Raw genomic sequence first — 12,250 nt, forward strand, 5'->3', positions numbered from 1 at the left:
GTAGTAGCAGCGTCGACAGATGCTCGAGGCATTAGCCCATGTGCTGGGGTCCTCCCCACACCCAGAGGACCAGGCCACCATCAGGCCAGTATGAGTCCCAGAGGGGGAGGCCCAATGATAACCCAGGGTGTACAATCATCACTGGTCTTTCGAGCAAATGATGGACTGTGCACAACAGGTAACTCCGCTTCAACAAGCAGACCATACGGCAACTGTGTCATGTACTCGCGAAATTGGCATCACGTGGAGGTGGAGGACACCTGCTCTCTGTGGCCATCAAGGTCACTGCTGCCCTGAACCTTTATGCCTCAGGATCTTGTGTGGCGTCTCCTAAGCTACAGCCCTCCGGTGCATTTGCAGGTCATGGCTGTCGTGTTTGCCCTGGCAGAAAATTATATAAATTTCGACATGGGCCAAGTCTAACAAGTTGCACAAACAGCAGGATTTTGTGCCACCGCTGGGATGAACCAGTTCCAGGGGGCTCATAGACTGCACGCATGTCAGCTTGCACTCACCGGGCCATCTGGGAGTGCCCTACATCCACTGCAAAGATTTTCACCTGCTCAACATCCAGTTCGTGTGCGGTCATTACTTTAGGATTATGCACGTGGAGGGGCGGCATGGTAGCATAGTGCTTAGCACAGCTGCCTCATGGCGCTGAGGACCCGGGTTTGATCCCGGCCCCAGTCACTGTCTGTGTGGAGTTTGCACATTCTCCCCATGACTGTGTAGGCGACATCAGCACAAACAAAAAATGTGTGCCGGATAGGTGAATTGGCCACGTTTAATTGCCCCTGAATTGGAAAAAAAGCAATTGGATACTCTAAATTCATAAAGAAAAAAGGATGATGCATGGGTATGCACACTTTCCAGGGAGTGTACACGGCAGGTACATCCTGGTAGAGTCAGACATCCTGGCATCTTCGAGGACCACCCCAGGACGGCCGGTTGGCTCTTGGAGGATGAGGGATACCTGTTGAGGCCTGGCTAATGATGCGAGTTTGGAGGTCGGAGACCAAAGCGGAGACCCGGTACAACGAGGCCCATGTGCCAATCTGAACTGTCATTGAGCGGTGTATCAGACTGATCAAAATGTGGTTCTGATGCCTCGACCGCTCCAGTGGTGTCCTGCGGTACACCCCCCGGAGGGTGGCCCGCTTTGCCGTGGTCTGCTGTGTCCTCCACAACCTGCTGTAGCAGTGCAGCAGGATGCTGGAGCTGGAGGATGAGGAACATGTGGCCACCTGGAGGAGAAGGAGGAGGATGAGGAGGCGCCGGACCAGCAAGGGCCAGAGGACGATCCCAGGGAGAAACTGGTGGACCAGCTGGATGCTGAAGGGCATTCCATCAATCCAGGGTACTGGGACTGTGACAGCACTGTCAGCGTGTCACTGTCGAGGGCAGGGGGTAGAGATGATAACCCGCAGAGAGCTGGGCGTCGGTGCTCCTCAATCGATGCCATAGTCTGACCCCTGCCTGTCTGCTGGGTGCTTGCTCACACCCATCATCTGCCCAGGGGTGGGGAGGTCCAAGACCTGGGGAGATGGGGCAAGGGTTTGGAGGTCAGCCTGCATGGCGGAAGAAAGTGATAGAGGCGTCATACTGGTTGTGGTGAAGAATTTTGAATTTATCACACATAAATGTCCACCACTGACAAACTCTCCATATGATGCCACTCTCAACCTGAGGCAGAAATGGGTCTCTGGATGAATGCACTGATAATTTCAACGACAGGGGAAGCCCCAGAAAGCATACCAGCAAGGTGGCACCAGTCTCACATTTGTATATAAAATTCCTGTTCCATTACCTTTGTGTGGGCATAAGAACGTTGTCCTGTAAGTGATGTCCTGAAATAATTTTTGATTGGCATGTCATGTTATCCATACCATAATATGCCACACGAAGCTGATGGTGAACCATCTCTCTTTTGTAGCACTGTGATAAAACTGAATAGCTTCCTAGCCCATGCAGAGTGCAATAGTAATAACATTTATTAGTATCACAAGTAGGCTTATATTAACACTGCAATTAAGTTCATGTGAAAATCCCCTAGTCACCACATTCCGGCGCCTGTTCGGTACACTAAGGGAGAATTCAGAATGTCCAAATTACCTAACAGCACGTCTTTCGGGACTTGTAGGAGGAAACTGGAGCACCCGGAGGAAAGCCACGTAGACACTGGGAGAACGTGCAGACTCCACACAGACAGTGACTCAAGCTGGGAATAGAACCCAGCCCCCTGGTGCTGTGAAGCAACAGTGCTAACCAATGAGCTTTAGCAATGGGCAGGGATAGGTATATACCGCAAGGCAAGAATTATAGCTGGGGGAAAGGCAATTATGATGCTATTCGGCAAGATTTAGGAGGTATAGAATGGGGAAGGAAACTGCAGGGGATGGGTACAATCGAAATGTGGAGCTTTTTCAAGGAACAGCTACTGCGTGTCCTTGATAAGTATGTACCTGTCAGGCAGGGAGGAAGTTGTCGAGCAAGGGAGCCGTGGTTTACTAAGGAAGTTGAAGCACTTGTCAAGAGGAAGAAGAAGGCTTATGTTAGGATGAGACATGAAGGCTCAGTTAGGGCACTTGAGAGTTACAAGTTAGCCAGGAAGGACCTAAAGGGAGAGTTAAGAAGAGCAAGGAGAGGACACGAAAAGTCGTTGGCGGATAGGATCAAGGAAAACCCTAAGGCTTTCTATAGGTATATCAGGAACAAAAGAATGACTCGAGTAAGATTAGGGCCAATCAAGGATAGTAGTGGAAAGTTGTGTGTGGAATCAGAGGAGATAGGGGAAGCATTAAATGGATATTTTTCGTCAGTGTTTACACTGGAGAAAGACAATGTTGTCGAGGAGAACACTCAGGTTCAGTCGACCAGGCTAGATGGAATTGAGGTTCAAAAGGAGGAGGTGTTAGCAATTTTAGAAAATGTCAAAATAGACAAGTCCCCTGGGCCAGATGGGATTTATCCTAGGATTCTCTGGGAAGCCAGGGAGGAGATTGCTGAGCCTTTGTCCTTGATCTTTATGTCGTCTTTGTCGACAGGAATAGTGCCGCAAGACTGGAGGATAGCAAATGTTGTCCCCTTGTTCAAGAAGGGGAGTAGAGACAACCCTGGTAATTATAGACCTGTGAGCCTTACTTCGGTTGTGGTAAAATGTTGGAAAAGGTTATAAGAGATAGGGTTTATAATCATCTTGAAAAGAACAAGTTGATTAGCGATACTCAACACGGTTTTGTGAAGGGTAGGTCATGTCTCACAAACCTTATTGAGTTTTTTGAGAAGGTGACCAAACAGGTGGATCAGGGTAAAGCTGTTGATGTGGTGTATATGGATTTCAGTAAGGCGTTTGATAAGGTTCCCCACGGTAGGCTATTGCAGAAAATAAGGAAGTATGGAATTGAAGGTGATTTAGTGGTTTGGATCAGTAATTGGCTAGCTGAAAGAAGACAGAGGGTGGTGGTTGATGGCAAATGTTCATCCTGGAGTTCAGTTACTAGTGGTGTACCGCAAGGATCTGTTTTGGGGCCACTGCTGTTTGTAATTTTTATAAATGACCTGGAAGAGGGTGTAGAAGGATGGGTTAGTAAATTTGCAGATGACACGAAGGTCGGTGGAGTTGTGGATAGTGCTGAAGGATGTTATAGGATATAGAGGGACATAGATAAGCTGCAGAGCTGGGCTGAGAGGTGGCAGATGGAGTTTAATGCGGAAAAGTGTGAGGTGGTTCACTTTGGAAGGAGTAACAGGAATGCAGAGTACTGGGCTAATGGCAAGATTCTTGGTAGTGTAGATGAACAGAGAGATCTCGGCATCCAGGTACATAAATCCCTGAAAGTTGCCACCCAGGTTAATAGGGCTGTTAAGAAGGCATATGGTGTGCTAGCCTTTATAAGCAGGGGGATTGAGTTTCGGAACCACAAGGTCATGCTGCAGCTGTACATAACTCTGGTGCGGCGACACCTGGAGTACTGCGTGCAGTTCTGGTCACCACATTATAGGAAGGATGTGGAAGCTTTGGAAAGGGTTCAGAGGAGATTTACTAGGATGTTGCCTGGTATGGAGGGAAGGTCTTACGAGGAAAGGCTCAGGGAATTGAGGTTGTTTTCGTTAGAGAGGAGAAGGCTGAGAGGTGACTTAATAGAGACATATAAGATAGTCAGAGGGTTAGATAGGGTGGACAGTGAGAGTCTTTTTCCTCGGATGGTGATGACCAACACGAGGGGACATAGCTTTAAATTGAGGGGTGAGAGATATAGGACAGATGTCAGAGGCAGTTTCTTTACTCAGAGAGTAGTAGGGGTGTGGAACGCCCTGCCTGCAATAGTAGTAGACTCGCCAACTTTAAGGGTATTTAAGTGGTCACTGGATAGACATTTGGATGAAAATGGAATAGTGTAGGTCAGATAGGCTTCAGATGGTTTCACAGGTCGGCGCAACATCGAGGGCCGAAGGGCCCGTACTGCGCTGTAGTGTTCTATGTTCTATGTTCTATGTTCTATTATGCTGCCGTGCCATCCCTAGGACCCGCTTCACATGCAGATCAGGCCAGCGAAAGATGGCTGATCTTCTGTAACTAAAGAACACGAGGGAACATGTTGTGATTTTATAGTAAGCCAACTAGGTTTTAGGGTTTAAAAAAGGTTTTGAACTCTATTCAAATTCTTAACACTGCCATGGTTGACTCTGAATTCATATTCTCCGTCGCAAAACCACGACACTAGCACAGATTTTCTATCGACAAAACCTTGCTTTTTATCTTATTTCAAAATCAGATGGCAACTGTTGCATCCCAATTGACAGGAAAGCAGATAGTGCTGTCTTCTCCCATTATAGTGACATCCACCTGCAAGCAACCAGAACCAATTGCCTGTTGCATCATTAACACACTAATATCTTGCTGATGTGTTTTTCTCAACATAGTCTAGCAGTAATTAGACAAAAGCTGGCATTCAGTTGGTTGTAACAAAGCAAGAGCCTTGTGACTTTGGGAAGGTTAACAGAGATAATGTCCCGTAACTTCCTCCAGTGAGTTGTCACTCGTGGTTGACTTACTCATGTTGACAGTCCAAAGCCCTTGTCTTCCTCAACATTCAGCACTCAGACTGGGGGAGACAGGAACAGTGAAGCGTGCCCCCGGCAGCATCGTCGTGGAGCAACTGGGGCACAGGGGTGAAAGGAACACCCCCATTTTACAGCCTTAGCTGCACTAGCTGCATCTGCACTAGATGTTCAAAGGGACAATTTAAAGCAAGACGGTAATTTTCAAAGGTAAGTTGGTCGAGGATGATCAGATCGGTGGGGGGGGGGGTGAGGGAAGGGCGGACCGGAGGGGGTCGGGTTGGGTTGGACTTCAGGGGGGATTGAGGAGGGCAGATTGGGTCGGGTCCAGGTGGGTTGGACCAGGAGTGGGGTCGGGTCACACCGGAGGGGTCGAGTCAGACAGGGAAGGGGATTCTGGATTGGCGGGGGGTGGGTCTGCCCAGGAGGGAAGGGGTGTTGCAACCGGCGAGAGACATTTGGCGGAACGAGGTGGGTGGGGGTTGGACCAAAGATTGGGAGGTGCAGTCCTGGCGGGTCGGGTAGGTCCAGGGTGTGGGGGTTGGATTTGAATGGGAGGTCAGTCCGGGAGGCGGGTCATTCTCAGAGGGAGGACTCAGTGCTGGGGGTTTTGAGTCAGACAGGGAGGGCTGGGTTGGAGGGAGCTCTGGGGTTGGTGGGTCACACCAAAGGGGACATTGGCTCACAGCAGAGGGCCATGGGGTGGTTGGGTTGGGTCAGGCAGGGGGAGGGGGGGTTTGGACTGGGATGTGGGGCTGTCGAATGAGGAGGGGGTGGGGAATGGACCGGGAGTTTGGAAGGCGAGGAGGGATCAGTTCAGTCCAGGAGGGGAGTGATCAGGTCGGACACTGGGAGAGGGGGTGGTGGGGTGTGGTTTGGGGGGTACGTTTAGGGTCGGTCTCATTCGGTTGAATGGGGTCGGACCAGGAGGGGAGTCAGATCAAAGTTTGGTTTGGGTCATACCGGAGAGGGGGTTGGGGGGGACGATGGGTAGCGTTAGATTGGGTCAGACAGGGAGGGTTGGGTTTTGGACGGGGTTAGTGGTGGTAGTTGGGGAGGGTGGGGGGGAGTTTGTCTGGCTGGCTTGTGGTCTGACCGGGCCGGGGGCTGGACAACTTTGGACCAGAGGCAGGGGGGAATCATGCTGGGGGAGGATATGGATCTGGTAGGACCGGGAGGGCAGTTCGGACCAGAGGGATCCGGGAGGAGGGGCAGGGAGTCAGACTGGGAGGGGGGGGGGGGGGTGGGGAAGAGTGGTCAAGGTCCGGTCAGACTAAGGGGTGAGCCAGATGTAGGGGCAAGGAGGAGGGTCGGACTGGGTTCCACCAGGAGGTGAGGTCGGACCGAAGAGGAGATGAGGTCAAACTGGAGGGGAAGCCGATGTCAGGTTGGGTCAGAGAGGGAGATGGGGATTTTGGATCCAGGTGTGGGGTGGGTGTCGGACTGGGAGGGGCTTGGTATCGGACTGGGAGGAAGGGTGTTGGAGGTGCTGGGGGAGGGGGTGGGTGGTTTGGGCTGGGAGGGTGGTTTGGAGGTGCAGGGGTCAGTCCGGGAAGGGGGGGGGGTTCGGTCGGGTTTGGTCAGAGGCGGGAGGAGTGGTGTTGGATCAGGAAGGAGAGGTGTCAGACTTGAGGGGGAATGTCGTAACTGGAGGGGTGTTGGAGGGGCTGTACCGAAGGTTGGCAGCGGGGGGGGGGGGGGGGGGGGTGCTCAGTCTGAGGGGTGGGGGGGAAAAGGGATGGTTAGACCGGGTAGAGGGGTCGGACTGGATGAGGGGAGGTCGGACTGGGAGAGGGACAAGGGTCATATTTGTGTGGTGTATCCCGTACAAGGCTGGATCTGGATTTTTAAATAGCTACTCTGGATTTAGAAGTGTTTTCTTCCTTCTAACTCTATCTGAGTAACTATCACTGTAAAATGTGCAGAACCATCCAAAATTAAAGATTGAATTGGCTTCTGTCGGATGGTTCCCAGCCCAACACAATTGTCCAGGGAAAGGTGGTGCTCCTGGACAACTGCCGGGTAAACTCTTATGTGGGAACTTCCTAGAGGTCTTCCCAGAGCATCACTGGGGCACCCCTAAATGCCACGCTGCGGACCAGGTAGTAATGAGCCTATGTTTCTTATACGTGGCCAACCAGTAAATCTTGGTATCAGTTCAGCAAATTATTATCTGCTTCACTGTCAATTTGTTAACTTCCAGTTAATGCCAGAAGGTTAATCGATTCAGAACTTCCTTACGCTTAAAGTTGCAGCAATCTCTCATGACACAGAAGTGGTTCAGGAGAGAGCTCGAGTGTTTTATTCTGTTTCATGCAACAGGGCAATGTCAAAGTAAGGTCAACGTGTCAGCTCAGCACATTGTAATTCTAAAGGATGTGATGGTAGCTTTTACACATTCACATTTCCAGCATTTTCCGTGCAAAATATTGAGAAATGTTGTTGTGTTTTTGTAGTGACTTAAAAGCACCAAAACCTATACAGGATTGTGCAAATGTTGTGTGTCCAGCTACTGAGACTAGGTCCATGGGAACATTCATACAGAGCTAGAGTAAAGCTGTATGTGCTGTGCTCGGCTGAAAGTAAAAATGAACCAAAACTGGATTGCGTGACACACTTACTTCTAGTGGTGTTGTGCTGTTCTTCCTGAAAGGCATATTACAGTGCTAAGCATTCAATTTCCGTACGATTTTCCATCTACTCATCAGGCCATAAATTTGTGAAATGTACCCTGGTACTTTGCAACAATAAGTTGAAAATGTTTGCAGGCGATTAATTTGATTGGTGAACTATGGGGTTGCCATATCATGGTGTCCAGGGGCTGGTTTAGCACAGGGCTAAATAGCTGGCTTTTAAAGCAGACCAAGGCACGCCAGCAGCACGGTTCAATTCCCGTACCAGCCTCCCTGAACAGGTGCCGGAATGTGGCGACTAGGGGCTTTTTGCAGTAACTTCATTTGAAGCCTACTTGTGACGATAAGCGATTTTCATTTCATTTTCATTTCCTTCAGTGGCATTGAGCGGTGAAATGATGGTTAGAGTTCCCGGCTGCTTGGATTGTTGTGCCGTGCCAGCAGAAAGCATTTGTACTTTAGTCCTGATGTTGCAGAATGTGACAATGCTGACATGGATGGCCTGCCACCTACAGTGCAGTGGGTTCAGTCCCAAAACGACAGCTAGGCCATTCAGGAGTGCAACCCAGAGCCACATCTTCACATGAAGAGAAGTGGTAAACTGACAGACTCAAAAATCTGTTGATGTTCGGTCACTTGAAATTTTCAAGACTGAAATTGATGTTTTTTTTGTTTGGTCAGAAATCAATGAATATGGTTCAAAGGCAGACAAATTTGAGCTACAGATAAGCCATAACCAAAGAGAATTGAGGCATAGTCTTGAGGATCTGAATAGCCCTGTTCCTATAGATGGCATGCTGATCATAATCTCATGGAAGGAGATTGCTGACAGGCTAAATAAAGAAATGAATGGGCATTTACAAAACAAAATACATTGAATAAAAGACCATTCTGATAAAGGGTCATTGACTTGAAGTTCTCTTACTTTGTGAACTCTGGGCAGGATTTTTTGGTCCTCTCCATGGTCGGCCAGAAATCCACATCTGGATTTTCCGTGTCACCCGCAATGATTCCTCCAGCGGGCGGGATTGTAAAATCTCACTCTTTGACTCTCTCTCGCCACAGATTCTACCCGATCCACTGAGTATTTCTGATGAGCAAACATATAAAATACTGGACTATCTCAGCAGACTTGACAGCACCTATGGAGAGAGAAGGGAGCTAACATTTCGAATCCAGGTGACTCTCTGACAAAGCATTCTGCAAATATCAAAGCATCATTTGTCAAAGCATCTAGCATTCTGCTTTTATTTCCAATTTCCAGCATCCACAGTACCTTGCTCATCACCAAGCAGAATGCATGAAATATTTGCTTTTAATGTTTAGCTAAAATGAAAACAATTCATTGAATTCATTCATACACGAGATATCAATAGACAGTTGACGACTAATGCTAATGTTGATGACAGTGTCAGGCTGTCAACCGGCTGAACATTCGCAATCACAGCAGTTGCCCAAGAATTACTGACACTTCACTTGGATTTCTGTATTATCAGGAACACAAGATAGCAATCACACCTTAATGTTCTGAATCAAACTGAATATTTAGAGCTTGGATTCCCAGGCTCAGTGGGAGTTGATTAAAATCATAGATGATATGAAATTGGGGGAAGGGTTAGTTGAGGCTGTGGAAGCAACAGGAAAATGCTGAAGGAGTGATTTTCAATCTGTAACTCCGAAGAATAGCGACATATAAAATCATTAGACAAATGTAAACTAGTGCACTTTGGTGGAACAAATGCAGGTCGGTGTCAAGGTGGTGTTGAAAAAACAATTTGGAGGTAATAGTTGCCTTGGCTTTTCATATGGTTAATTCCTGTATGATGATGATAATTGAGACTTAAAGAATAATAAGCTGTATGGATACGCCATAAATTAAGTATAATTCATTACAGTAAAAGTCAGTGAAAGTCTGTGCCGCGTTTGCTAGTTTTCTCCCCTTTTTCTTGGCTTTATTCGACAACGGGCACACTTTATATTCCTGCTGTTGTGCCAGATAATCATAATAAAGGTATTGGTATTATTCTATTTAATTGTAAGTCATTTGTTCACCATTACTAGCTTCAGGAATTAAATATCAATTTGTCTCTTCCAAAAACTGATCAAAAACTGCCTTTCTTCATTTTCCTTTCTGGACAATAAACCCTCATCCTGTTTATTGGTGCAACCAGATACTCTTTTAAATGTATTATCCTCCCCTTATAGAGCAGAACATTACTTCAATGCACGGTAATGAACCAGGCCACAGATCACAGAGTGTCAGATCCAGATAGTTCTCCAAGAAACAAAGGAAGCTTTCAGGCCGTGGAAGTGACAAAGTAAACTGATCAAGAGAATCCGAGAATATCGATATTGGAATATCTTTGAATTCATGGGCATAGTACAGTATGTTCCCTGGTGTTCTATCTGGCCTGCATGTATTTGTAAGATTGATAGTTGCATTTATTTAATTCAGATGCGTGATCTGAATAACATATGTTGCAGCATCAGAGTCTTTCCTAGTTTGTTCCGAACTGAAGTTAATCAGTCTCAGCAGATTGGCGGGTGTAAAATATAACCACGCATTTAAAAAAGGAGGCAGGAAGAAAACAGGGAATTCCAGAGTGATTAGCCTAACAACAGTATTTGGAGAAATTTAAAGTGTATTATGTATGGTGTGACAAAGTTAAAATGGATTTGTGAAAGGGAAATCATGTTTGCAAAACCTAATGGAGTTTTTGAGGATGTGGTTAGCAGAATAAATAAGGGAGAATCAGTGGTTGTGGTGTATATGGATTTTCATTAATTATTTGATAAAGCCCCGAATGAAATTGAAGCACAAGGGATTGAGGGACATATTGCATGGTTTAAGAATTGGTTAGCAGACAGGAAACAGAAAGTATGCATAAATGGGTCTTTTCTGGAGTGGTGGGCAATGACCAATGGGATACCACAAGGATCAGTACTTAGGCCCCAGCTATTTACAATATACATCAGTGATTTGGATGAAGGAACCAAGTGTAATATTTCCAGACCTGCACGTCAGATCTGCTCAGACGTTCCAGCACTTTCTGTTTTTATAATATTCCCAGCTTTGCAGATGAAAAGAAACTTGGGAGGAATGTAATGAGGAGGATCTAAAAAGGCCAAGCAGTGTACTTCCCAATTTGGCCTCCCAAGAGTCAACATCTACCTTATATTTCAAGACGTGATTAAAAAAGCAAAAGTCTTTTTTCTATGTTGAGTGTAAGGATTACTGATGAAATGAATGTTAATCCTAACCTTGTTTCCAGTTGGTGGAAGTGCATATCATTCACTCATCATTCCTCAGAAGTAGGCATTAGTTTGACAGTCTGATTCAGAACATTGCCGTATAGAATGAAGTGAAATCAAAATGTCTAGGGTCTACTGACTTCAGGGACTAAAGCTTATTTTTGGAGCAGTGCAAGGGTCCTTCAACCAATATTACAATCAAAACAGGATGATTCATCTCATTGCTATTAGTTGGATCGTGTTGTGCGTAAATTGGCTGCTGCTTTTTCCCACAGTGCACTGCAAAAATGCTTCATTGGCTGTCAAGTCATATTTTAGATTGTCCTGAGGTTCTGAAGGCTTATTTTTCTTCAGCATGTCCATGACCTGGCCAATATTTGCCACTCATTCAACATTTTCTGGCGGAGGTGGTGGGGTTTATTCTGTCCCGTTAATCCTACCCTGTGGAACGGTTACCAACAAAAGAAGGGGAGGTATCCCTGCTGTCCTGGTAAAATATTCATCCCTCAACATCATGAAAGAACAGGTCATCTGGCCATATGCGCATTGCTAAGAAATTGCTGTAGGCAGGAACATCGGAACTTAGGACTGAGGAGCATTTGGCCCACTGAGCCTTCGTCTCCATTCAATAAGAGCCTGGTTAACATAGCTGTGGTCAACTCCACTTTACTGTCTGTGCCCAAAAGCTCTTAACTGACTTGTCTCTCAATATCTGACGAGCTCTGCCTTGAATAAATTCATGCAACACCAGGTGAAAGTCCAATAGGTTTATTTGGAATTACTAGCTTTTGGAGCGTAACTCCTTCATCAGATGACTCACCTAATGAAGGAGCTACACTCCGAAAACTAATGATTCCAAAAAACCTGTTGGACTTTAACCTGGTGTTGTAAGACGTCTTACTGTGCCTACCCCAGTCTAACGCCGGCATCTCTACATCTTGAATAAATTCAGCGACCCAGCCTCCAACGCTTTCTGGGAATGGAATTCCACATGCTAATGACCCTTTGAGATAAAAGATTCTCCATGGGTGTAATTTAATGGCTTATTGCGTCCAACTTGGTGTCACAACTCCTTGCAATTTATTTTGAATCCACAAGGCTCCATTTGCACCAATGCAAAATACAGCAAATAGTTTATGAAGAAAATAGCTAGGAGGTTTTAGAATTATGCAACAATTGAACTGGGAAAGTGCTCCATGTGTTTTCAATGTAGTTCCTTTAAAGCAGCTCCCTGCCAAAAGAATCTCAAGGATGCGGTCTTATGTCTACCAATGATTTAAGTTGTTAACTTGTCACTTTTTGCT

Source organism: Scyliorhinus canicula, chromosome 1 (genome assembly GCF_902713615.1).
Source record: "Scyliorhinus canicula chromosome 1, sScyCan1.1, whole genome shotgun sequence".
NCBI lineage: Eukaryota > Metazoa > Chordata > Chondrichthyes > Carcharhiniformes > Scyliorhinidae > Scyliorhinus > Scyliorhinus canicula.